The 27458-nt window shown below is 37.7% G+C and overlaps 1 long non-coding RNA gene across 2 annotated transcripts in view; it reads right to left on the bottom strand.

Moving 5' to 3' along the window:
* Positions 1 to 2434: 2434 nt before the first annotated feature.
* LOC112668224 (uncharacterized) overlaps positions 2435 to 27458 on the bottom strand; it is a 94831-nt gene continuing 69807 nt past the window's right edge. Inside the window, exons 4-8 of one of the 2 annotated variants that reach the window (XR_003141587.3) lie at positions 11753 to 11880; positions 10141 to 10203; positions 7361 to 7461; positions 3538 to 3584; positions 2435 to 2564 (exon numbers count right to left, since the gene is read on the bottom strand). This is a non-coding gene — a long non-coding RNA (uncharacterized LOC112668224). The remainder of the gene's footprint in view (positions 2565 to 3537; positions 3585 to 7360; positions 7462 to 10140; positions 10204 to 11752; positions 11881 to 27458) is intronic. The other variant, XR_003141586.3, reaches the window with a different exon arrangement.

Below are 27458 nucleotides of genomic sequence, written 5' to 3'. Positions count from 1 at the left end.
TCTCCTGTCTCCTTTCAGTCTTTGCCCAAATGCCATTGTCAATAAAGCCTCTCCTGACCACTGTTTTTTCTTCTCCTTCCTTCTCCTTCTCCTCCTTCTCCTCCTCCTTCTTCTTAAGTTAGCTCTATGCCCAATGTAGGACTTGAACTCATGACCCTGAAACGAGCCAGCCTGGTGCCCGTCTCCTGATCACTCTTAATAAGAGCAACTGTCCCCTTTCCTCTGCTCTCCAGTACTTTTACTATAGCATTGACCTGCTTCTAACACACAATTTAATATACTCATTTGTTATATTTATTGCTTATCACTTAACTCCACACTTCTCCCTCCCCCAAACCCCATGAAGATAAGCTCCAAGAAGCTACCTTTTTTGTTGAATGCATCATCCTAGTACTTAGAACAGTGATGGCCAAATAAGGAGAAGCTCCGTAAACATTTGCTGAATCAATAAATGGATGATTTTTACTAACCCAAATATGCATATAAACAGAAATTCATGTCTATAAAACCACTTGGGATGGACAGAGAGGACATAAGCTAAAAAATCCTCTGAAGTCATAAAGTAAATTATATTCCAAGAGAACAGAATGCCCACAGAAACATTATCCATAGAACCTATAGTAGTGGGAGTCCAGAAAAAGTACGTAAGAAAGGCAGAGAAAATAGAAAACAGGATACCTGCCTTAGGTGACGGCTATGTCTGCTGGGACTGATGGTCCAACCTTCTGGTATTAATGTCTTCAGGCTACCTCCGGTTGAATGAATAAAAGCTTCCAACAGGCTCCTCTAAAAATAAGCAAACTCAGGGACACCTTCAATCTCCTCACCCCTAACCCCCACATGGGTTCTAAGCAAGGTCTCAGTGGAATTCTCCTCTTCCTAAAAAGAAACCCAGAGCTGTGTACCCAAAGCTGACACCTCCCTCCTGTCCAAATGAAGCCTGGAGCCTGCTTGCGGACACACAGCCAACACAAGCAAGCCGGCAGCAATCAAGTCAGCTACTCTACTTTCTCTCCCTCTTTCCTCCCTCATGTTCTATATGCCAAAGAGGTAAAGGGAGAAGAGATAGTGATAAAACTATTTAGAGAACCATTAAGCTACTTTTTTGCTTTCAGCTCTATCCATGCCTGTCTTTAGGGTAAAACTTCTCTACAGAAATAAAAGTCTTGGGATCCCTGGGTGGCGCAGCGGTTTGGCGCCTGCCTTTGACCCAGGGCGCGATCCTGGAGACCCGGGATCAAATCCCACGTCGGGTTCCCTGCATGGAGCCTGCTTCTTCCTCTGCCTGTGTCTCTGCCTCTCTCTCTCTCTCTCTCTCTCTCTCTGTGACTATCATAAAGAAATACATTTTAAAAAAAGAAATAAAAGTTTTGAGATAATATTCGAACTCCAATAAAGGTGCATGTCATGGAAAGAATACCCGAAGGTTCAAACTACTTCACCTCCAGAATCTGAAATTCTCTTTCTGACCCAGGCATCTTCTCTCTCACTTTTCTCTCTTCTTGCTTAAAATGGACAGGCCCCCCTGGAAGACAACACACCTCCCAACATTGTGCCCCCATTCTGCAGAAATACTACCCATTCTTCAGTACCTAGCTCCAATTCTAAATCCCTTAGGAAGACTGCAACATTTCACCTGTGTCCTTTTCCTGACATGTTCCTTGTCCCCTTCCCTTTTCAAATGCAGTACGTGTTCACTCGATACACTTTTCCATAAGAGACTTGAGTTTCTATTTTATCTCTGCATCACAGAAGCACACAGAGCATTATGATGGCCCTGAACTGGAGAGTTGTAGAGATCATTGAAGGCTCACAACCATGAAGGAGGGACATTTGGAAATGCATGAAAAAGATGGTTCCAAGAAGATAAAAAGGATCTCAAGTATCTTATAATGCCCTCATTTTTATTGCAGTGATGGCCTTTCATATTTAGAACCTAGTAGTTTTTTTCAAAAAAAATTTTTAAAAACTATATATCTGATTGTTGTTGCTGTTGCTATCTTGCTCTATCTTAGTAGTTCCTGGAGAAAAGAACAAAGGTCACGTTTAACCCAAAAAAATTCAGTTGACTTTTTCATCAAGAAACAAGAAAGTGAGTAGACTCAGTTTGTCTTTATGCGAGAGATCTCACAAGAGGAAGATAGGACTATTGCAGATACCTACGGTTCGCACTGCCAGGAATGAGTACCCCTCAATACAGGGAGAGTAAACTCTACACGAGTAAAAAAAAAGCCAAGGTTGGGCAGCCCGGATGGCCCAGTGGTTTAGCATCTGCCTTCAGCCCAGGGCGTGATTCTGGAGACTCAGGATTGAGTCCCACGTCGGGCTCCCTGCATGGAGCCTGCTTCTCCCTCTGCCTGTGTCTCTGCCTCTCTCTCTGTGTGTCTCTCATGAATAAATAAATAAAATCTTAAATAAAAAAAAAAAGCCAAGGTGGTAGGTAACCCTATAATTTATTGTCCAAAGCAGGTCACTTTGAGAGTGAAAGAGGCACCATTAACAATTACAGCAGGCAGCAGGTAATAACGGGAACTGTCCCAGGCAAACTGGAATGGATGACAACCCTACAAAAAAAAAAAAAAAAAAAAACAAGTCAGTGAACCTGAAACCTCAGGACACAGCAGGAGAGAATCTTCTGTAATTCTAAAACAGTTTTAGGTCGTTTAGAATAAATCTCCTGACAAAGCTGCCTACTGTAAGAGCCATTCAGCATTCCCACTGCCTCTAGAAGGCTCAGCGGGAAAGGATAAAGTGCTCACAACCTTATGTTGAGCAATCCAATCACCATGAAATTCGAGAGTGGAAGCTGCTAGAAGCCTTTACCATTCACCAAAATCCACTTCCCACACTGCTGTCTTCAATGGTTAGGATTAATAAGTAACCAGCGAGTCTCAGTACCTAGGAGTCTCTATCTTCTCTGCCATCCAGGCAGAGGTAACAACCAAGGGAGACAGGACCCTATTATCTACCACAACCAAATGAAGAAAAGAATCACAGAGAAACAAAATGTTGATGCTTGGAGGGACCTTAGAGACCATCTAGTCCGGGTTCCCAATTGATACGTGAGGTGACAAAGATGAGCAAGATTAAATAAAACATTTTATGTTACTAGAAGAAAAAAGAATTTTAATTCACTCCTTCCTTCATTCAACAAACATGTATTGAGTACTCCCACCACGTCACAGGATAAGCAGTGGGGGATAAAAAGATAAATAAGAGAGTCCTGCCTATGAGGACCACAGTTGAAATGTACTCATAATGATCACATTTCAAAAACTGATTATCTTGAAACTACTGTGTTAATACCACTTGTGAATTCCAGCCAAATGGCACAAAGAAAATGATTCTTTGTGGAGAATGTTGGTGAACATTGCCATTGTATGGCAACTTCGCTGAGAATCCTTGGGATGGCAAAATGTTTAATAAAACCCTCTTCCATTTGTTTTTTTCTATCCTTCTTATCCCACATTCATGTATCACCATATGTAAAGCAATGAGAATCAAACTGAAGCCTACAATTTTCTTGCATATACATACCATAAATATTGAAGCTCAGGGTGTACATTTCCAGATTTCCGAGAATCCTGCAGAAAACAAATCTAACTTAATTATACTCAGGTTTTTCTCTTCCATCTATAAAACAAATGAGCCTCTAACACCATACCATTTATTCATAGAATGTCATCATGTAGAGAGACGATCATTATATGAAATTAGTTTAATTAGTAGATCTTCCTAATTCAAACATTCTTTATAGAATTTATTGTAACAAATCATGGAGCATTCTGAACACTTTGTAAGAAAAGAGAATTTGGGGCTTAAATAAAACCAATACTTAGAAGAATGATTTCAACACGACCCAAATAAAACATTACTTAACCCACAAATATTTATTACACTCTTTCTTAGAGGGCATTTCAATTATTGAATAAGATGATTTACCATATCAATAAAGAATCAGGACCTAGCACCATACGAAGTCTTGTTGCTAAAGTCTTGTTGCCTAGAGTGTGATAATTTCCTTTTTTTTTTTTTTGAAGTTCATTTCTCAATATGGCTAAATTCAAATTTTAATCAACAGTTTTATTAGACTTCCATATTCAAAAAATAGAGATTCTCCTTTAATACTCATAAAAAAATGTTTTTGTTACATGTTAGCAGCTCAAAATATAATGTGTCATGAAAAAGATTGAAAATAATATGTACTTCTCCAATATTGTACTTTAGTATTCAATTGCGGTAATAAACTTGCACAGGCTCTCACACCCTTAAATATTTTCAACCTACATCAAGCATAATGGTTGGCATTATGTGAGTGTTAAATTAAGGAAGGATGAGGTGAGTGAAAATACATTCAGAAATCCTCATACCATTCCTGATTTAGTATGGTTTCTTGATGGTGTAAAAGGTATTCGAATATAGTCCAGTGCTAAAAACATCTGAGCTTCCTTTCGTTCATAGGAATAACAAGGCTTAAAAAACAAAAAGCAAGGGAAAAATTATTAATTAAAATATTAAGGATCAAGTCTAGATAATATGACTAAACATAGATGAAAACGCCCATAATTCTTGTTAGCAGAAGGGGCATCACAGACTGCAGAAGGTGAGAAAAATTTGAAACCATAAAACAACTTAAATGTTTTATTTCATGTCACAATCATACATTTAAAAGCTGACCAGCCTAGGGGGCACCTGGGTGGCTGTTAGTTGGCCTTTGGCTTAGGTCATGACCTCAGGGTCCTGGCATAGAGCCCCACGTCAGCTCCCTGCTCAGCAGAGTCTGCTGGTCCCTTTCCCTCTGCCCCTCCCAGACTTGTGCTCGCTCTCTCTCTCTCTCTCTCTCTCCCCCCCCAAATAAATAAACTCTTTAAAAAAAAAACGGGGGGGGGGGTGGTTAGCCACCTAGATTGAAACTCTAAAATATATTTAGCTTGACTTAGCACTAGTCTTCATGCAAAACATGGAGCCCAGTCATAGAATCAGGTTTGCCTCATACTTTCATGCCCAAATAGGAGGCAGAGTGTATGTAGCACCATGTTTATGAAGACAAGTTTTCATGTCATGCAATTTTGTGCAAGTTAATCCAAGTTTCTAAACCCCAGTTTCTCACTTCATAGATTTGTTGAAGGATAAAATGAAGCACAGTGTGTTAACTGTTTATAATTTTTCATTGTTACTATAAGTTTTATCCAGCATCACACTGGTAGGCAAAGTAATGGCCCCTCAAAGATGTCCTTCCCAATCTCTCACATTCGTAAATACATCACCTTACACAGCAAAAGGGGAATTAAGGTTACAAGTGGAATTAAAGTTGACAATCGGCTGACCTTAAAATAGGAAAGTCCTAGATTCTCTAGGTGGAATCAATGTAATCACAAAGGTCCTTAAAAATGGAGAAGGGAGGGAGGATGGACGGCGTCAGAGGGAGATGCGACTGTGGAAGAGTAGGCATAGAAATTCAATGTTTCTGGCTTTGAAAGTAAATGAAGGGGCCATGAGCCAAGAAATGTGGGCTGCATCTTGGAGGTGGAAAAAGGAAGGGCAAGGATTGTCCCCTAGAGCCTCCAGAAAGGAATGTAGCCCTGTCAGCATCTTGACTTCAGCCCAGTGAAACCAGTTATCAGACTCTTGTGAAGCCAGCCTAAACCAATTCCTTGTACTTGACCTAATGTTATTTTCTCATAAATTTTCTAAATGAAGCTTCTTTAAAAAATCAGCCAGAATTTAACACTATAAAGAGGCCACTAAATGGTGCTGGAACAACTGGATATGTACATGCAAAAAAAAAAAAAGAATTTATGTAAGGACCTTACAACCCTCATAATAATTAACTCAGAATGGGTCACAGACCTACATGTAAAATGCAAAACTATAAAACTCCTAGAAGATAATATAGGAGAAAACCTAGATGACCCAGGTATGGTGATGATGCCTTTTCAGATACAACACCAAAGACACGATCCCTCAAAGGAATAATTGATAAGCTGGACTTCATTAAAATTCAGAACTTCTGCTCTGTGAAAGACAACGTCAGGAGGATGAAAACACCGGCCCCAGACTGAGAGAAAATATCTGCAAAAGACATTTCTGGTAAAGAACTATTATCCGGAATATACAAAGAATTTTTAAACTCCACAACAAGAGAACAAGCAATCCAATCAAAAAATGAATCAAAGACTTTGACGGGCTCCTCACCGAAGAAAACATCTAGATGGTGAACAAACATATGTCATATGTCATTATATGAACTTCTGGAAAAGACTGAAGTATGAAGCCAGTAAAAAAATAAAAAATTTAAAAAATTAAAAAAAAATCAGTGGTTTCCAGGAGTCAAGAAGAAGGAAAGAGTGAATAAACTAAGCACAGAGGAAAAAATAAAAATAAAAAAAAATTTTTTTAAAAACTAAGCACAGAGGGCTTGGGGGCAGTGAAACCGCTCTGTACGATACGATAATGATAAATACATGCCAATATAAATGTGTCTAAACCTATATACACACCAGAAGTGAACCCTAACGTCAACTACGGCCTTTGAGTGACAATGATGTGCTCATCAGCTGTAACAAATGCAGCACTCTGGTGAGGAATGTTGATAATTGGAGGCTCAGCCTAAGTCGAGGGAAACAGCAAATGGGAATTTTCTATATATGCTGCTCAATTTTCGTGTGTTCTTTTTCCTCAGTTTATTTACGTCATTATGTAATAAACTACTAAATAGGCTCAATAATGCCTCTGTGTATAAGAAAGTTTGGGAAGTATTAATGTTTTTCTGTTTCACAGAAATTCTAATTTCTAGTAGAGTATGTGAATGACAATTCTATAGGGATCTAGATTTCTACCCATAACAGTGTTTCAGTGTGAGAGCCTCAACAATTTCCATCACGGCAATTCAACACTTTTGCTCTTAAAAAAAAAAAATCATTATAATCAGTTCATAGTAAGATATGAAGGAACAGCCAGAGGCAAGGAAAAGTGCATGGCTCTCAAAAATAACTTTAAGGAGAATTCCATACAACATTCTCTCCTAGGTTTTTGTCTGATTAGTACCAGAGATCTATGATAAAAAAAAAAAAAAAGCAACATCTCTCATCCAATTCCTCCCCTCCTACAGACACTCTCCAAGGATAATATCTCTTAACTTTTTCTGTTTCTAGGGGTTTTGCTGGTTGTTTCTTTTCATTATTTTGACTTATTAACTTTAGACAGTATCTATTAACTGCCATCATAAGAAATGTGAGAATGGAGTTCATTTACTTTGTTCCCTCCTCCCCTTCTCTTCCCAGTGTTATATATTTATATTGTTATTTTTAGCTTTTATATGGGTTAACCATTAACTATAAATAACATACCAAACACATACTTCTCATTACATTGACTTTCCACAGGGCCTCTTGAACACACTTTGTAACATAAGCACATTAACACTGAACAATTTTTTTTCTGCTTCTCATTCGACTGATTCTAAAAGATGAAAATCAATAAACACAATCGTAATGATTATGTAAATTTGCTCTACTATGAAATATATTCCCCTTTCTACAGGTTTCATTACATGAAATATATATATATATATATATATATATATATATATATATATATATCCTAGAAGAATCAATTCAACAAACATTTATTTAGCATTTATCACATGCAAGTCAGTACCAGTTAAGGGCAGGAAAGAGGAATACATGTATTCCTACACAAAAATAATGATTCAAGCAGATAGTTATGAGATCTGGAAAGTATTCAGTATGCTGTGAATGCTGATTCACATCCCTTTTTTAAAAGTAATTGGAACTTTCATTATTAGAATGATTTAGTCATGCAACAAATATTCAAGTGTCTGCTATGTATCAGGCACTGCGGAGGGCACTCAAGAAACACTGATGAGCCAAAATGAGCATGACATTGTGAAGGCTCTAAGGAAAGTTATGCTGTAAAAACTTAATAGAAGTGGACCTGATTTAGTCTTGGGAGAGCAAAGATAAGCCTGGGAATATGACAATTGTGATGAGATTTAAAGGAAATGAAAATTAGAGTATGTAGAGAGAGAAGCAGGAGAAAGGCATAGAAGGGAGCATCCTGAGCAGAGCAAATGACATGCCCAAGCCCTTGGTCTTGCCCTTTAGAGAAACAGAAAGGAAGCCAAGTGGAACCCAGAACACAGGTAAAATGCAAATTGTTTAATGCCTATTATGATAATGTAGGCTGTTTAATGCTTGGTAGATTATATATCTATGTGTGATTAAAATATTTATTATGTATGTAGCTTTACAGTTATGTGTGTATATATACATAATTCATACAATAATATAACTTTAAAAGGATATATTATCATAAAAAGTAATTTTTGTATTTATTCCTAAATAGAGTACACATACAATAATATAATGACATATTCCTATATATTATATGTATAATAATACAATTTTAAGTTGACTACCAATTCTTCTTATGGATTGCTAAAATAAAAAATCCTTTCTCTACCAGAATAATCATATAAGCAGACTCTGAGAATCTCTGTCTCCCTTCATGCATAAGATTTAAGTTGCTTCTTCCAAAAGTTTTTCAGCCACATGTTTATTGTAGCAGGAAAGATAGATGTGATTTATGTAACAGCCACACTAATGAAATTACTCTCTGCTTTGCAGTTCTTGCTACTCTTTTTTTCACCCCTCCCCTTTGTTTTTCAAACCATTGAATGTTCTTATAAACTTTGTAGTTTCTGTATGGCCCATTTCCTAGAACAGTATTTTTCCAACAGTAGTTTGGACTCATTAATGAAGTCAATTAAGTGGATCGATTTTTTTTAACGTAATAGAATAGAATCAAACCAAAAAAAAAACATTAGAGTGCATTACACATACTAATGGAAAGTGTTGTTTCTGAAGATTTTGTTTTAGTCATACACACACATGTCAAGGGTCAATATGGAAAATGCATTTCTTGGTTATCGTCAAAGTCAAACACACAAGCGAAACACTCTTCTAGAAATCGTATGCTTAAAAAAAAGTCAGTAACACTGCCAAGGGAGTATTTTTCCCCAAAGTATATATGGTTGAGTCTGTTTGCAATAGAAACTGCTTCATCATCATCATCATCATCAAGTGTTGGAAAATCCAGTCTCCTGAGTGTGGAAATGCAGTCTTTCCGCACCCCACTGGGCCACTTCAGAATCACCCTTGGGCCTGGAACACTTCCTTACCAAGAAATAGAGTCCTCACAACAGGTGCCAGGCTTACCCCCAACTGTGGTGGGATTATCCTTGCCTGTGTCAGCTCGATGTGCATTCGTTTGTTCTGCTTAAGCGCATGAGTCGATTCCCTAACGCAGGTCCCTGCCTTCTGTAACTCAGACCCCACAGGGGAGCGGTCAGGGGACTTCAACTACAGCAGGAAGTGGAGTGTGCAGGCTACCCTGCCCGCATTGGCCGGCTGCAGAGTGGTTCTCCTGGTCGTGGGGGACCCACATATTGCAAAGGCTAAATACTAGCGCTTTCTCTCCTCTTGCTAAGCCACTCGAGCCTCGTAGGTGTGTTGTCTGTTCTCAGCAACCTCAAATCATGCACTGGTTTCTTCCCTGCCTCTTTACCTTGGCTGCACAGCCTGGCCACCCAGTGGATGGTGAAACATCAAGCACACTGTCAAGTAAGATTTAGTAAATGATGATTACATTTGTAGAATCCAGACAGAATTGAGCCTTGCTAAAACAGAATTCCATCAATTCCATAAAGGGTTCCTGATGGTATCCAACATCTGACTCTCGACTACAATAGGTGGATAGGGTTCATCAGATCAAATAATTACCTATAATAATACCTAAAGCAGTTAGTTAATTTACTATAGAACTGCAAAAGTTGAATCGCATTCAATGATTTACCCTTTAATATTCATATACAATAAAATATAAAGAATATACAATAGTTCTCATGTCAGACTTCAATTTTTTTTTTGTCAGACTCCAATTTGGACTCACTAAGAAACTGTCAATAACCTCTAATGTGTGTGGTAAAGGAAATAGTTCTGATCAATTTTCAGTCCTCTTATCCATGTCCTACGTTGGACAAGTTTCTGAAGTGGTAAGACTTTATTCAAGTGATGAACACTATTTGTTGAACACCTACTGTATCAATCAGGGACGCACCTTTCTTGGCTTGATGAAAGTGTGCCAGCAACCAAGAGGTATACTTAATTCAAATCTGTGCATCTGAAGTGAGAAAAAACATATATGAAAATAACCATTACATTGCTTCCAGCCTCAAGAATTTTAAAAATTAGTAAAAATTCATAAAGGAGGAGAATTTAAGTACAGAATTCAGCAGTATGAAAAATTGATTGTAGGGAAATGTGCTAGGTGAGAAAAATAAAAAGGAAGAATATTCAAGTTTCCATAGTAATGAATTTTTTTCCCAAAGGTTTATATCAGCAAATATTTAATTTGTCCTACTTATAGGATTGTTGTTTACCAAATGTCTGTGCTTACAACACTCTAAAATTGGTATTCTTTTTGTGAAAATAACAGTTATTTAAATATATCAGAATCTAAATCCGAAGACTGTAAGGGGAAAAATTATCACCTAAGAAGCTGGGTGAGTGCATTTTGAAAACTCATAGTCATCCCTTCAGGAAGAAGCAGGATAATTTAACTGGAAAGGATGATGGTTGAAGGGGAGATCAATATGTAATTTTAGCTAGATCGCTTCCCTATTGTCCTTTGGGCCAGTGCCAAAGAAACTCTCTGCCTATCTTGGGACAATGGGTCAAACCAGAAACACTGCTTTGCACCTGAAAGAGAAAATGAAGCAGGTCCAGACAGTATGCTGAGACACTCAGAGATTCCATTAGAGTGTCAGTCATGAATAAGGTGAGATGCAATTTCTGTGGCTATGAGATAGTTTCACCAACACCAAGTCTCCCTGGGCAACTTCATTGATGCATTTATGATGAAACTTCTCATTTTCTGTTATGTTTTCTCTCTTGGACCTTAAAGTAAATTCATCTTTTATCAGTTCCACACTTCATTGAGTGTCATGATTTGGAAAAGATAATAAAATACTGGCTGGTGCTGCCCCCAGAGAGGACAATGAACCTGGCTTCATTTCAGGAGACTGTACTTATGGGAATTGATTTACCTGCCAAGACAACTGTCTATAAAGAAAAGGATTATCTTGAAGCAAAGCAGAGCCGGAAAATTAGGAGCTGTTGTCTTAATGTAGACACTGTCCACAAAGACTGGGAGGAAGAAAAGCCAGGTAGTATAGTCAAATTCAGAGAAGCAAGGTGACTAATTATTGTCATTAATTGATCTATTTTTATTTTAAAATATTTTTCAGTGTTAATTTTATCCTCCGTCTCTAGGCAATAGCATTTACATTATTTAAAATCTCATAGATTCTCTGTAGAGAAAAATAACACTTAAAAAATAAGCCTCCTCGAGATCATGGTTCAAATTACTAGAATGTGTGTGTGTGTGTGTGTGTCTGAGAGAGAGAGAGAGAGAGAGAGAGAGAGAGAGAGAGAAAACAAGGGACAGGCACATTATTATCTAAAATCTTAACCACCAATGTAATGGCACCTTTGACCTTGGAACATACTTCAAGTCCAAAACTTTTAGCACTAGCACTACAGTGATTCCCCTCTTGTTTCAACTTGTTCCCATCCCCACTCTGCCCATCAAAAAATTAATAATGGCTTCTTATTTTTTGAGAAAAGTTTTGCAAATCAAGACATTTTGATTGAGAGTCAATGATTTTTACCTCTATTTAGAAAAATATTAGGAGAATGTAGTAGAAACAAAACTACACAGCTTAAATTGGAACTGGTCGGCCCCATCGATCTATCCATCAAGTTCAATGTTTATGAAGTCAGCTATCTTCAGAAGACTCTACAATGGAGATACAGTTATTATAGCTATTTCTTCTGATTTATTTTTACTTAACATTAAAATCTTCCAAATATCATGACTGTCTCTGAATGCATATCCCAAACAGACCTTTGTAGCTAATAAATGAATCCAGAAGGTTAAATTCCTAAGTAATAAAAAAATTTTATTTCCCTCAGGTAACTTGTTCAGAGGACATTGTTGGTTACACCTGTTTTCCCTTTCCTAATTTCTGGTATCTGTTCACATACCCCTCTCTGACCATATAGTTCACGAGCTATATCAGATCACACTCACAATTTCAGAAATGGCCCTGAGTGGTCCGACATAATCAAGTTTCCTTGCCATGACTGGTTCAGGAAAGTAGGCCTACCCCAATCAGCCCACGGCATTCCTTTGGTTGCAAGTTATGGATCAAATGATTAGGCCAGTACAGTGTGAGTGGAAATTCACTAGACAAAATGGAAATGAAGATTCCCTGTCTTGAGAGAAAGGCAGAAAAGACAACCTACATATGTCGTTGTAAATGGATATGAGGCCTAGTACTGCTGCTGCCATCTTGTGATAAGACTGAGATGAAATCAACACAAAAAGAATAAAAATGACAAGAACATCTCAACCCATCAGACCAAGTTCTGGTTAAATCAAACAGATCCCTGTGTAGGGATATTTTCTGTTTCTTGAGGGCCACTTTGAATTGGGTTTTCCATTCTTAAAATTATTCCACACTTAAAATACTCTAACAAATACAATTAATAGGGTTCTCTTTCATAATTAAGACAATAAAATAACTCATCATGTTTCACTTTTTGCTACCAGGAATTTAGACTCAAATTTGAAATTCAGTCGCAAAAAAAAATCACATAAGCCATGTGGCCTATGTTTTTTAGTCACATTTTTAAAATGTCAAGGGGCTTGGGGGCGGTTGTTTGTTTTAGTTTCAACTTTTATTTAAATTCCAGTTACTTAACATATAGTATGATATTAGTTTCAGGAGTAGAATTTAGTGATTCATCACTTACATACAATACCCAGTGCTCATCACAAGTGCCCTCCTTGATCTCCATCACCCATTTTGCCCACGCCCCACCCACCTCCCCTCCAGCAATCCTCAGTTTGTTCTTTATAGTTAAGAGTCCATTCTATGGCTTGCCTCTCTCTTTTTTTCTCCTATGTTCATCTGGTCTGTTTCTTAAATTCCACATATGATTTAAATCATATGATATTTGTCTTTCTCTAACTTATTTTGCTTAGCATAATACTCTCTAGCTCCATCCACATTGCTGTAAATGGCAAGATTTCATTCTTTTTTATGGGTGAGTAATATTCTATTTTTTATATACACCACTTCTTCTTTATCCATTCATCACTAAATGGACATTTGGACTCTTTCCATAGTTTGGCTATTGCTGATAATGCTGCTATAAACATCAGGGTACATGTAACCCTTCAAATCAGTATTTTTATATCCTTTGGGTAAATACCTAGTAGTGTAATTGCTGGGTTGTAGGATAGTTCTATTTTTAACTGTTTGAGGAACCTCTACACCGTTTTCCAGAGCGGCTGCACCAGTTTCCTTTCCACTAACAGTGTAAAAGTTTCCTCTTTCTCCATCTTCACCTGTTGTCTTCCGTGTTGTTAATTTTAGCCATTCTTACAGGTATGAGGTGCTATCTCATTGCAATTTGGATTTGTATTTCCCTGATGACAAGTGATGTTGAGCATCTTTTTCATGTGTCTGTTGGCCATCTGTATGTCTTCTTTGAAAAATGTCTATTCAGGTCTTCTGCCCATTTTTAATTTCGATTATTTGGGGGTTTTTTGGTGTTGAGTTTTATAAGTTCTTTATATATTTTGGATACTAGCCCTTTATCACGTCATTTGAAACCATTCCAAAGGTTGCCTTCAAAAAAAATAGATAAATAAAAAAATAAAAGGTCACATTTTCCCATCGGTCTTTCTACTTTTTTCTTGTCATAGTTATTATATTCACACATACCAACTTTTCTTTTTCCTTTTTAATTGTTACAATAAACCACCAGATTACTTGCAGAAGAAGCCAAAGTGTAAAGAAATTAACAAAGTAAAATAAAATTAATTAGCCCAAAATAAGTGGAACTTTTTCAGAAGGCCCACAGTACAAAAACAAGCAAGGAAAATTAAAGAAACAATTAAAGGTATTTTATAAATTGGAAACTTTTTATTGAAGAAAGTGATCTTCTGTTCATTTTCCAGATAAATGGAATTCATTGTTGTATTTTTATGTAATCAACCAGAAGAAACAGGAATTGGTTTTATATAATTTTTGATGATCTAAATAGAATTCAAATTGCAAAGTAACAGAATTGATAGCCTAAGAATTATTGCAAAGTGCCTCGTGTTATGCAGCTCATTTTATTTGTTCTGACTCAGACCATTTCACTTCACTAATCTAATTAATTTGTACTAAAATATGTCACCCCTACTGCATTAAATTTTACATTAAAATTGTTTGACTGCTTGCCAAAGAATGTTTTCCTCTAGAATTGGGTTTGTGGAATCCATGCACGTTGCCTATTACATATTTTTCACCATTTTGATAAGCATTTGCTTTCTTTTCATAAGTATCCATAGCATGAAGATCACAGTACATTTCACTTCTGAAAATACTATTAAATATTTGATGAGAGTATTACAAACACAATTTAAATATATATAATGTAAGGTAAGCCTGATGGAAAAGCAATCAATCCTGCTTCGTTTCATCTCTCTTTCTTTATAATTATAAACTCAAATTGTATTTCTACAGGACCTAACCCTTAAAAAACAAGGCAGACTGTCAACCAGACAGAAGCGAAATGCTTGTTAATCGATGTTAACTCTAGTAATTATGGTTTCCTAAAAAAAAAAAAAAAAAACTTAATGGAGAAACTATTTTGATGATTTGGGGTACATTAATGGCTTACAAATCACCAAATGGCTGAGTTCATTTTAGGAATACAAAACAGCACACATAAGAAGGGGAGGAAAAAGACCTTCCTCCCTCCTGAGAGTACCAACTCTCACCATTAGAGCTCCTTTTTCATTGCATATCACGTTCATCACAGACTCTTGGGATGATCACTTAAATCTCTAGTTCTCTTGGTATCATGAAAGCCAGTTCTGATAGGAGAAGAAAGCAGTAGGGAGGGATTGGACAGCAAAATGGAAACATCATCATCTTTGCCTATTTCCTCATTTAGCGGAGCCCAGCTAACAGGGGCACAAGCACAGGTCAGTGCCGGCGATTTCAGCCCATCTGAAGCCTCAACGACCAAGCAGACTACAGAGCTTCCAGGCAACCTTACTGACCTGTCACTGCTCTGTCTGTAGCACTCATTGTAAATGATATATTTGTTATATGGTTATATTAAATCATTTGCGAATCGGAACTCATGGAAAGTTTCTTATGTAATAATTTAAAAGCACATGCCAATTATAAATACAAAGTTAAACATTTTCAAGATCTGCAACCCTTATCAAAATATGTCTAGACATGCCTTTTATTTAAGGACAACCATATATTTGAGTGTGTACCTTCATGAGCATAAATTGGGTAGAACTACAAAGGGAACTAAGAGATTTGTTTTTGCTTATTAATTAATCAAATACTTATTTAAGCACCTATGCTTTTTCTGGACACTTCTGACCACTGTGGACATTCCCACCCCATTTTTCATCACCAGGATGCTCTTGAATACTTCACAGAAAGCTTATGTGGGAGCTCCTGAGGAAGGCTATTGCTGTAAGGGACTAGAAGTGTGGGTGTGAGCAAATCACAACATACACCCACATATAAAGTCTTCCTGCAGGCCGAAAGGCAAATGTCTCTATAAACAGATTATTTTTAAACTTAAATGATTTAAACAAAGCAAATAATGTAAGACTCTAAGAGCAGGGCAAAGTTCAGAATCTCAGACCTCCAGACCTGAAACCAAAAGCCTCAAATCAGGTTTCTTATGGAAATAAGAATGCAGGAGAAGCTATTCCCTCTATGCTCTATGCCCCGAAGCAGGATTCCCTCACTCCCATTTCCATAAGGACCCACAGACCTCTGGCCTCAGAAACAGTTGCCCTATATTAGTTTGTGGTTTGAAGATTGCAGATAACTTTTTAATTATCATAGTATTTACATGTAGCATTCGTTTACCCATTTTCTTGCTCCCATTTTTCGGTGTTGGATTCATCACAATAGCTATTCATTGTTTAATAAAGCAAATAAAAATATTTTAAACTGATAAGAACTTTCAAACTCCAGCAGAGCAGAGATGATGCTCTGTGACTGGCTGTGAATTCATGCATATGGATAGTCATAGAAACTGGTGATTTCAGTTGTTCTTTTTAGTGTGTATGCTCTTGCAGAGGGATAAATGCTGACACGCACCCACCCACCCACCCCCCGCCCCCAAAAAAGCTACATAGGAACTATAAGACCTAAGAATGAATGTGTGCTTTATTCTTGTCTTGTAATTCCTTCCAATCTGGCCCGAAATCCCTAACAATGACTTTAAAAGCTTTCGAGAAAAATACAAGAATATTGACAACTTTCTGAAATGCTGCCCTCAGAGTCCACGCCATCGATTGCTTATTCCCCAGCCCTATGCAGCTATAATCACAGAATGTCACAGAAAGCAGGATTGACTTCTGAGTCAGACGGCCCTGGATTAGTATTCCAGCACAGCATCCTTGCTGCACCGCGTATCCATTGCTAGCCTCAGCCACCTCATCTATGAAATGGAGATTCTAGAAGCACCCTTCATAGGGCTGCTGGCAGCTTCATTGCAGGAACAACGCATGTCCAGCAGCAGTGTCCACGCAGCCAGTGCTCAGCGCGTCAGCTCCTCCCTCCACGCCCCTTCTGCAAACCCTCCAGTATTGCCAACCAGGGCAAGACATGGGCAGGTGGAGATGGGATTCGTAATTACAGTTGCCGTACTGTTAACATCACAATTGCCTACGTAAATCCTGGGCCTCTGCAAACCCACCGCATTGTAGCTTCCACCCAATTCCAGTTATCACCGTGGGGCTTTCTGCTTTTGTTCCGGCTGAGCACGCTTTCCCAGGTGAAAATGGAGCACTGTTTACTTCCTACAACTGACACTCATCCTACCTCTTGCCAATTATTTTTCTAAGGAGGCAGAGAAATTCACACCTCCCCCTGACATCCTTAAAGGATGGTGAGGGTCCTACTCCATATGAACAAATTGCCTGAAAACTTTGACTAATACTGCTGTCAAGAACTTCCTACCTTGCTCACCTATTGAGCTCCGTGACTACCAGAAAATATAACATTTCTCTTAGAAACAGCATAATCTTAGTAACAACATTTACTATTACAAAATGCATCATTGAAATCTTGGGCTATGTTTATGGAAAGCCAAGCTATGAACAACTTAAATATATTGTGTTCCAAAAAGCCATACATAAGCTACTTATTTGGAACTCAAATGAATTTTTCCATAAATGTTATGTATTGAATTTAGTGCTTCTATCACACATAAACCACTGCAACCCAAGTTGTAATCTATCTGAGGCACAGAACCAGACATACTGATGTGCACAATTAGTCTCTATTCACATAATTTATCAGCCTGTAGGTCTAAAGTCACTCATTTGTTCAATACATGAATATGACTGCATTGCCTGCTGCTAAATGCCAGGCACCATTCTAGGTACTTCAAATACAATGACAAGACATGTTTATAGACTACTGGGCAAAAGAGATCATAAACAGGAGGTACTTCATAACTTCACATGTGGAAAAGTACTACGAAAGAGTAAAAAAAAAAAACAGAAAAGGGGAAGGAGAATAATGGGGTATGCTTGAAGAGATAGTCTTTCTGAGAAGGTGACAGATGGGCAGAGACTTAAAGTGTAGGTGTAAGCAAAATGAATACCTGGGGAGAAGCATTCCAATCAGAAGGAACAGCAGTGCAAAGGCCCTTAACTGGACTGAGCTTAGAAGTCTCAAGGAAATGCAAGAAGGTCCAGCAGCTAAAGAGGCATAAGGAAGAGGTCAAGAGTAGGACATGAGGTCCAAGAAGGGTCTGGTCGGTAAGGCCTTGCAAGATTACTCTGGGGATCACTCTGGATTTTATTCAGAACATGTTGAGAAATCATTAGAGAACTGTAAGTAGAAGACTGACCTTTTTAAAGGACATTTCCAAAAGATCACTGCAGATGTCAAAAAGGGAAAAAATGCTAGGGCACGAGGGAGGAAGCATGGAGATTAGCTAGGAGGCCATTTCCATGGTCCACAGAGAGATATTGGTAGCTTAGACTACGGCAGAAATGCAGAACATAATGAGAAGTGATCAGATGAATGGAAGGGGCCCCATCAAATGGAAGAAGGGAAATTTATCAAGTAGGACTATCCTCTCCCTCGATATACATGTCCTCACAGTGGCCCTCAGTCCTCAAAGAAGCCTCTAGTAGATCTGAGTCCCCAAGTGTGTTATATATACCATATTGTGTCTTAATCCCACTTTAACTTCATCTAAGACCCAAACCAGCTCTAATTATAAAGGATTTCAACAGGAAAATCAAGCCTGGTTCTGATAGAGCACCCCAAGAACCCATGTCAGCCCCCCTCAGAGGTGAGAAGCACCAAGAGTCCCTGCTACCAGTGAATGTATTAACTTTATCTGCCTATGAGAAGGTGATTGTCTGCATCTCTTCCCCCTGGATTTATGTTCTGGAAATCCTTTGATCAAATCCCCCATTATGAGCCTGAAGCTCTCTGACCTCACCATACATTTACAATTTTTTTCTTTTGCAGAAAAAAATATATAGAAGTAACAGATTACGGCTGTTAACTCTTATACTCGACTTACTCCTGCCAGAAGATTGTGTGATGTTGTCAGAAAGAAATATTTGATTGCAAGGTCCAAAAAACAATATACAAATGGAAGACATTTTATTCAGAATCCTGAATTCAGACTCCTGAATTTTATTTTATTCAGACTCCTACAATAGAGGAGAGAGACTGAACTCAACTGTGTTGAAACAAGGTGGGAGAGTTTGGAGACCCTGGGGTAAAAGCAAGTAGAAAAATACTAGAGGAAGCTACGGAGGAGGGTGATTCAATCTGATTGTGTCATCATGTTTGCTGATTGGTGCTTATCAAAGTTAGGCTCCTACCCTTCTGGAGAGACTGGGAGGACGGGCACTATCTTCCTTGATGACTCCGTTCAAAGGGATGGCTCCCAGCTCCTTAAGAAAGACATTCCTGGGTTGTAGGAGATTCACATCTCACAGAAAAAAAAGAGAAAGAATTTACAGTTGCAGGTTTCCTAAAGTAAATGCTCTAAGAAAAGGGAGGCCAGAGACCCGTAGTCCAGAAGAAACCTGTCTGAGGTTGAGCCAAACTCGCGGGAACGGTAAGGCTGTCTTAGCGAAGACATCGATATTCAATGATTACAAGGTTCATAAGAGAAATCTTTGTCTCAAACGTTGCCAGCTTTCTGTTCATTGCTGCTTATCTTCCTAATTTGAAAAGTTCTCATTTGACATCAGCACATGAGTGCTATCGGCTCCCAGACAAGGTTATAGAGGCCCCAGAAACTGCTGGAGCAGACACCGCTTAGCTCTGGTAAAAAGAGCTCTGTCTGCATCCCAAAAGGCTAGGAAGTCAGAGTGGGTCAGACATGAAATTTCAAAAGATTTCCTAAGCAGAGATTGATAATTCTCTATGTCTTTGGGGTCCTGAAATTTATGCCTTATTGGTTTTTGTTTTGTTTTTTAAGTATTGAAAACCAAAGGTTTAGCCTTGAAAGAAAGTCAGCTCTGATCTGGGAAAGAGCCTAAAAGAGTCTTTTCTAGAACTCTGAACCTGAGAACAACATTGCCTCCTGAGAAACCAGGGATTCAGGGCATTCATACAAGATCAGGTAAATCAAATACTTATGAGAACTGCCTACTACATAGTGTCATAATTAAGAGACAGTTCTTAATTTTTTGTCAGTTTTTAAAAGATATGGACACTTTTATAACAGTGGTAAAATAACAAAATTGTAGAGATGGATATTAGACTATGTTAGATTATATTTAGATTAGTTGGAATGATAGATTATCCCATATTTAAGATATTTAATCTTTTTTAAAGATTAAAAAAGGTGGTGGCGATTACACAAAGCTACGTATTTGGTAAAACTGCATAAAGCTACACTGACACATGCATGCATACGTAACAAGTGAAATCTGAATAAATTCTATGGTCTGTACCAATGTCAAAGGCGGGGGTTTGCTACTATACTGCATCTTAAACAAGATGCTAATATTGGGGGAGGATGGGTAAAGGGTGCACAAGACCTCCCTACAAATTTTCTTGCAACTTCCTGTGAATCTGTCATTATTTCATAATAAAAAGTTAAAAGAGGGGCGCCTGGGTGACTCAGTCAGTTAAGCATCAGACTCTTGATTTTGATTCGGGTCATGATCTCAGGCTGGTGAGATGGAGCCTGGTGTCTGGCTCCACGCTCAGCAAGGAGTCTGCTGGAGAATCTCTCTCTTCTGCCTCGGCCCCTCCCCCTGCTTACATGTGCTCTCTCTCTCAAATAAATAAATAAATAAATAAATATTTTTTAAAAGTTTAAAATTAAATTTTAAAAAATCGTTAAAAGATACAAACTGGAGTGCCTCCAGAGGATGATGAAAATGATAAAAAACCAGATTATATTCAGTCTTGAAAAAGAAAGGAAGAGGAAGCACTAAAAACCTTACTTGAAGGACTGTCATACAAAAGTTGAGATTAGATTTGTTCTGGAAAGCTCCAAATTTTAGAGCTCAAAACAAAGTATCAAAGTTCAAGAGGCAGTTTTCAACTCAGTGCAAGGGAAAGGAAGGTTTTCTCACAATTAGAGTATTCTAAAATGAAAATGAAGTCTTAAAACGCCATACACTTTTTTTCACTGAATATATTCAATCAAACTTGGATGACTAAATTTCAAGAACATTGCTGGGGTAATTTCAGAATAAGGTTAGAAGATGAATTTTTCAGTGTTTTTCCAAAAAAAAAAAAAAAAAAATCTCCATGGCTATCTTCTCTGGCTGTGAGCGTTAGTATATATGACTATACCCACCTTATATATACCAGTCCATACTCCAATGGTTAAAAAAAATTAATAACTACAGGAGGAAATGTCATTTTCTGGTATTATTCAGAGAAATGCAAAGGTTGATCACTTATATTAAAACACACGTTAAAACAAAATATTTTCTAAAAGCTATTCAAAGTAGGAAACATGATGAAATTTAGAAAAAAAGAAATAATATTGTAATGCTGCAATGTACAATGTCTAACATACACAAATTGGAACCAGGTTTTCAAAACCTAAATATATACCAAAAAAAATATCCCTTAGGTATTGAAAAACTATTTTCTAGTTCAAACTATATTACACCCAAGTTTGTTTTTATATGTTTTTCTACAATTAGAAGCACAATGTGTCAAATGCATGGTGACATCATGGAATGTTTAGGACAGAATGTCTAAGATAGAATGATCTAGCTGGTGAAAACTGAAGGACAAGTTACATAACTCCAGCCAGAATTTCCAGACCAGTGTTTTTATACTATACCTTGCTTGATCTAAATAAAAGACCCCGTGCAGCAACTGTGCTGCAAAGAGCACAAAGAACACTTCTGTCAGTGGACAGAACAACTAGACATGTGAAGGCAGACAAGGAACATGCATGATCAACCATCACTGAATATTATCTCTGAAGGAACAATGATTGAAAAATGTTCATCTTTTTAGTATACTTGGGCTTTTGTTTGAGTTTTTAAGGGGCACAAAACACAATGAGTAAATGTTCCTGCCCTATGCTCTATCCAGCATGGTGGTCATCCCTGGGGAGGAAAAGCCCACCTATAACCACCTGAGTGAGAAACAGAACCACTTAATCCAGATGACAGCGGTGTGGTGGGAAATGAACAAAAAAGGCAAGGAGTCAGCAAATTATTGCTAGATGAGGGGCAAAATTAGAGGAGCTCCATATTTCAAATGAGTTCCAGGTAAGTGGGCTCCTATCTGAGGATTCACTCATAATTCTATTAAGTTTTGTAACATCAATAAGAACTATTATTGCAAGTGAAATGAATAGATTTAAGCATTGATTTCTTTAAAATCTTCCCTAGAAACATATAACATACTCAATAGAGCATCCATATAAATTATATTCTATTTTATATTCTAATAACTGTTTAGTCCATCCATATATTCATCTAATATCCATACTGGGGGTCACTCTAATGCATTTATCTATTCATCCATTTTTCAACATATGTTTACTGCATGCTTGTTATGTGCCTGGAGCTTTCCTAGACATTAGAGGTACAAATATGAATAAGAAAATGTTTTGACCTCCCAATCAATGCACAATTCTATCTTTAAAATGTCCCTGAAAGCTAGTTTCTTTAACTAGATTCAGCAACAGGAAATTTAGTAATATCCCAGGTATCCAATTCAATTTTGGGGCTAATAAAATTGTTTTAAAATTCTATTTGAGATAGGTATGAACTGTTTCTGAATATCAGGGGCACAAATAATGTCATATTTCTGGAGTCAGGAAAATAAAATTAAAACAAATTCACTAACATTGGCAAAAAAAAAAAATAAAAAAAGTCCTTATCAGTCATTGCATGGAAAACACACACGCACAATTTATTTCGAAGTAAAAATAAAACATGATCTCTCAGCCATGCTGCCGTTCTTTCTCCATCTTCTGTGAAGGCCATAGCTCTATGTGAAGAAGTTACAGTCACATGATTCACTGTGGGTTGGCAGCTCAACTGGCCATGGCAGATTTTCTCTGAGACCCAAACACTTAGCACCAAGTCCTTCACTGCCTCTCACCAGCCACAAGCCCTGAGGTCTTACCAAACCAGAGCTGATGTATTCATGGGGGATCCAAAAATGAAGTTCAGCAGAAAATATACCAGCCTCTCTTTTCCCGGTAGCCCATGATCCAACAGTGTCTCTAAGTCAACTCTTTAAGTACAGTCTGGATCCCTCACGGATAATTAACTCTGTTTGCTTTCCAGAGCTTTGACTTGTTCATTTTTCCTGGAGAGTAAGAAAAACCTGGATTTCAAAGGAAGTTCTAACTACTTTGGGAGAAAAAAAGAGGAAAATACATTCATTTGTTTAGGCATGAACAAGACACAGTATCTCTATATGTGATTCTGTATAATTAAATTTTTATAACTGAACTGCTACAATTTGTCATGAGATAATCTCTTGTTCTTTAAATTCTTCCAAACAGTCCTCACCATGCCTCTTGTCAAATCTACTGTAGCCAAAGGAGAGAGGCCGTGATATTTCCAGGCAGCTCCTAGGTCTATCGAAGTCTTCTCTGGTCTACATAAGCTCAGTGCTTTCAACTGCACCCAGCTATCCTTCATCATGTTTAACACTGAAAATCTCAAATGTGGCTAGTAAATAGTTTTTAAAAAGAAATTGAAGAAGAATGATTTGCTAGAATAGTGGCTGATTTTACAGCACTTGATTTTGCATCTCAAGGATCAAACCCAATGATGGGTGATTTCAGGTGGTCAGCATTAAACCAAAATTTCTCTGCTTCTGGATATCCTTTTCTAATTCTCCCAGGCTCTTCCTGGATGATAAAAACTGTCTTATTGGCAAGTCTATCTCAGGTATGGAGATTAATCCATCAAGCTATCATAGCTTTATGTCTCTAGTCATTAGATAATCCAACTAACTCTCTTATTACTCTTTGTGTATTAATAAATCACCAGGACCTGTATAAAGAAAAAGAAAAAAGTGTGAAGGAGTCTATACAAAAGTATATTCAATGGTGAGACAAAGAAGGAGTAGTCAATTCATTCAGGGAAAGCTGGTGATAAATGGGTCAATAAAGGCTCCAAAGAAGAGGAAAAACTTGAAATATAATTTTGTTAGTTGGACAGAAAGGGAAAGGAGAAGGGATTCTAGACAGAGAATTTCCAGCCTGCCCTAAGCCGAAGGCAATCAGGCACTTAGCAGAAATAGAAGGAGCCTGAGCTTCAGGAAATCCCTGGTTCAAGTCAGCCTTTCCATGGTGAATCAACTAGGCCTTTCCCTACAAAAATGCTGAGATGTCCTCCTACCTGTGCTCCCTGCATTTGGATGTTTTTTGTAAATTTTATGAAGGCTTTTCTACTGGTTGTTTCATCTGGTTTCTGGATTGCGGTTTTCCCCAGTCCAGCCATCACAGCCAAGTCATAATTATAAATTACTTGTAAAAATGTTTACTTTGTGTATGAAGAACAAAACTGGTTTGCCTGTGATTTACTTATTTGCATGCATTTATTTCACTTAAATCATAATATAATGCTGCTTTGAAAGACTCAAAAACTTAAACAAGAAAATTTCCAATTTGGGTAGGCTAAGTCGTTTGTAGAAAACTAAGTTTCACACACACACATACAAACACACACACAACCTAGCAAAGCCAGATAAAACAATGTTTATAATCATCAGAGATCTGAGGAAGCAGTTCAAACTATCGAAATAAAAATTCTAAAGGGAAAGCCTCAGAAAGGTGAGCTATGATCTGAAGCTGCTTTTTTCCTACTAACTCTGGCCTTAGGCAGAACACTAAAAATACAGGCTTGGCTTCAGGCAGAGTGCCATGGAGTTAGGGTGACAAAACTGAAGACTTGAGATGGCTCAAAACAACCATATCCCCTCAAGACATTTGCCAAATTTAAGGCACATAGGGCTACAAGAAGAATGTTTTCTAGAGTCTTTCAAAGCTTTGAATGCTACAGATTACAGTTAAGGACCCACCAAAGGAAAGGTTACCAGTGAATATACCAGACTCTTAGTTCAAAGCTTGGTAGAACTATACCCTCAGAACAAGATCAAATAAAAGGGAGACTATTGCCTTGAAAACTAAATAATAAATAACTGCAGTTCAGCATTAGCACAGCTCAGTTGCCAAGTGGATCAATGTGGCCAACTTCTGCTCTCTCTGCCCAGCAGAAAATAAAAGTGAACACTCTCTGGTAAGAGACATCATCATCTGGATAAGTCATAGTTTTTATAAACATTTAATATTAAATCAAAATCAGTAGGCATGGCAAGAGACAGTGCCATAAGAATAACAACCAAGGGGAAAACAGGCAATAAAAGTAGACACTTAAGTGACCCAGGTATTGATTTAGCAGACAAGAGCTTTCAAGGAACTACGGTTAATTGGTTCACGGAAAAAGGAAAAGATGAAGACATTATATTAAAATGGAGCTTTTCACAACAAAATTAAAACCTGTAAAATAATATGGAAATTCTGGAATTTAAAAAAATCTGTTATTGAGAACACAAAAGAGAGGTTAACAACAGGTTAAAAAACAGTAGAAAACCTGATTGGTGAACCAGAAGACTGACCAATTTCTGAACGGAAACAGGGAGAGAAAAACAAATGAAAAATCTAGGAAATATTGTTAGAGACATGTGAGAGATAAGAAAAAAGATCTCAAACCGTGTGCAGTTAAAGCCCAGTAAAAATTGAAGGACAGAAACAGTGGAGAAGGAGAAATATTTGAAAAGATAATGACCAAGAATTTTCCACCAGTGAAAGACATCAATCCAGATTTAAGAAATCCACATATGTAGGCTAAATTACAAACCACCATGACACACCCATGGTATCCCAGAGCTTCCTAATGATACAACTCTAATGAGTTAGCTGCAATTCTGCTATATCAGTGACATTTGAAAACTAAATGGTAAAACGATGTTCAAGTAGCTGCTGAGTGATGGCATGATGTGTTAATGTCACAAGCACAGAGAGCAAATAATGTTTAAGAGAAACAGGGACACCTCCCTGGGAAATAGTAGCAGCATGGAGTGCAGCACACCGAATGACTATCAGTAATAGATAACTCTTTCAGCAAAGCCAGAAACCAAACTCTAGTAAAGATCCATGAGCAACTGATTCTTCAAATAATTAATTTCTTTCATCGAGTCTACACAGTACCTTTGGCCCTATAGCATACTGAAAAAAAGGAAATATCTCCTCCCCATTCTTACCCCAGACCAATTTCTGCCCACTTTCCTGCTAATTGAAGCCCCTTCCAAGGATGGTGGAGCCATAATCTGATAAATCAGAGACCAGACATTCATTGTGCCATGGTTTGCTAGTAGCTGAGGTAACTGGATCTTCTAGTCAACACTCGAATCCACGTGGCACTCTTTTCTATTTTCCATGCCAAACTTCAACTTCTTACCTCTCCTCCTCTACAGCTCCAACAGTGCCATCAGTTAGGTAAGGGCCATCTCTGAATATCCACACCTTTTTTTCTTTTTCCCTCGCAGACATGCTTTAGTGTACCAAATTAGATTTATGGAGGGAGTGCCTTGAGCCATGTGCTCCAACTGAGTGTACCAGAGAGCCCTTCAAGTGCAGATTTAAGAGCTCTTGATATAGATAACAATAAACTTACATTTTGATTGCCAGTTTTCTTATGTATAGTTCCTACTTGAGTTCCGGACACTACAGATCTCTAGCTATAACACCGTAATAGTGCCAAAATCCGATCTCTATCACAATCACCTTTTCAACTACTGTCACATGATCATTCTAGCCATAGCTAAAAATCATTATAAATACCATAATCTTTTAAAATATAAAGTCAATTTAGATAAATTAAATGGTAGTCCTAACTGTATGCATACCAGTATGTCATGTATATGTAAAAATATTTTATATCCTCCAAATATGTGAGTATGACAGTAAGAATACCTGAAAGTCTAGGATCTCTCTCAGTTTGAATTATTCATCAGTTGAGTTCTATAACAACTTTTATAGAATGGTAGAGTTACAGACACTGTATAATCAGGTCTTTTTTGGTTGTAAGTGACAGAGAGGCAGCTCAAGCTGACTTAAGTAAAAAGGAATCTGTTGACATTGAGATGAGAAGTGCAAGGATAGAACTGACTCCAGAACTGTGCAAGAGCAAGTTACTTAAAAAGCAGAAGTATTATGGGCTCCTACCTCCTGGCCATTTGAATACCTGAAGCATCTCTACCAGAGTGGGTTCTTGGAAATGTCTAAACCAAACAGCTCAGGAATAGTCCCTGGCTCGTAGAAGCCCAGACACTGGCTCCAAAGATTTTCATATTCTCCAGGATTCCCTCAGTGTAGAATGTCATTAGAATCTGTCTCTATCTCTCATTTCCTCTTTTTTTCTGAGTTACCTTCTCTCCCCAATAGGTGGACACAAGCAAATTAGACTGAGAAACCACAATAGAATGAGACTGTGCTTTTCCTAATAGTTAGAGAGAAGCCCCATGGCTGCTCTTCACAGACCCAAATTAAGACATAAACCTCTGAAACAATCTCTGTGACTGTGATTACTTGGGTCTTGGTCATGAACCCAGACCTGGATGGACCACATGGACTGAGAGCATGGGTAGAGTGGCTACCTTTGAAAAGTCAGGGTGCATTAACAAGAAAAGGAAAAGAATGAAGATGAGTAAGATAAGAATAAACAAATATCTATTATATGTTTCTCTGAAAATTTCTCTATAATGGAGATATTTCATTTAACAGAATTTCTGG

Source organism: Canis lupus, chromosome 36, assembly GCF_003254725.2.
Source record: "Canis lupus dingo isolate Sandy chromosome 36, ASM325472v2, whole genome shotgun sequence".
Classification (NCBI taxonomy): Eukaryota; Metazoa; Chordata; class Mammalia; order Carnivora; family Canidae; genus Canis; species Canis lupus.
The sequence above is the reverse complement of the archived record's forward strand: the minus strand, read 5'-3'. Positions and strand labels throughout refer to the sequence as shown.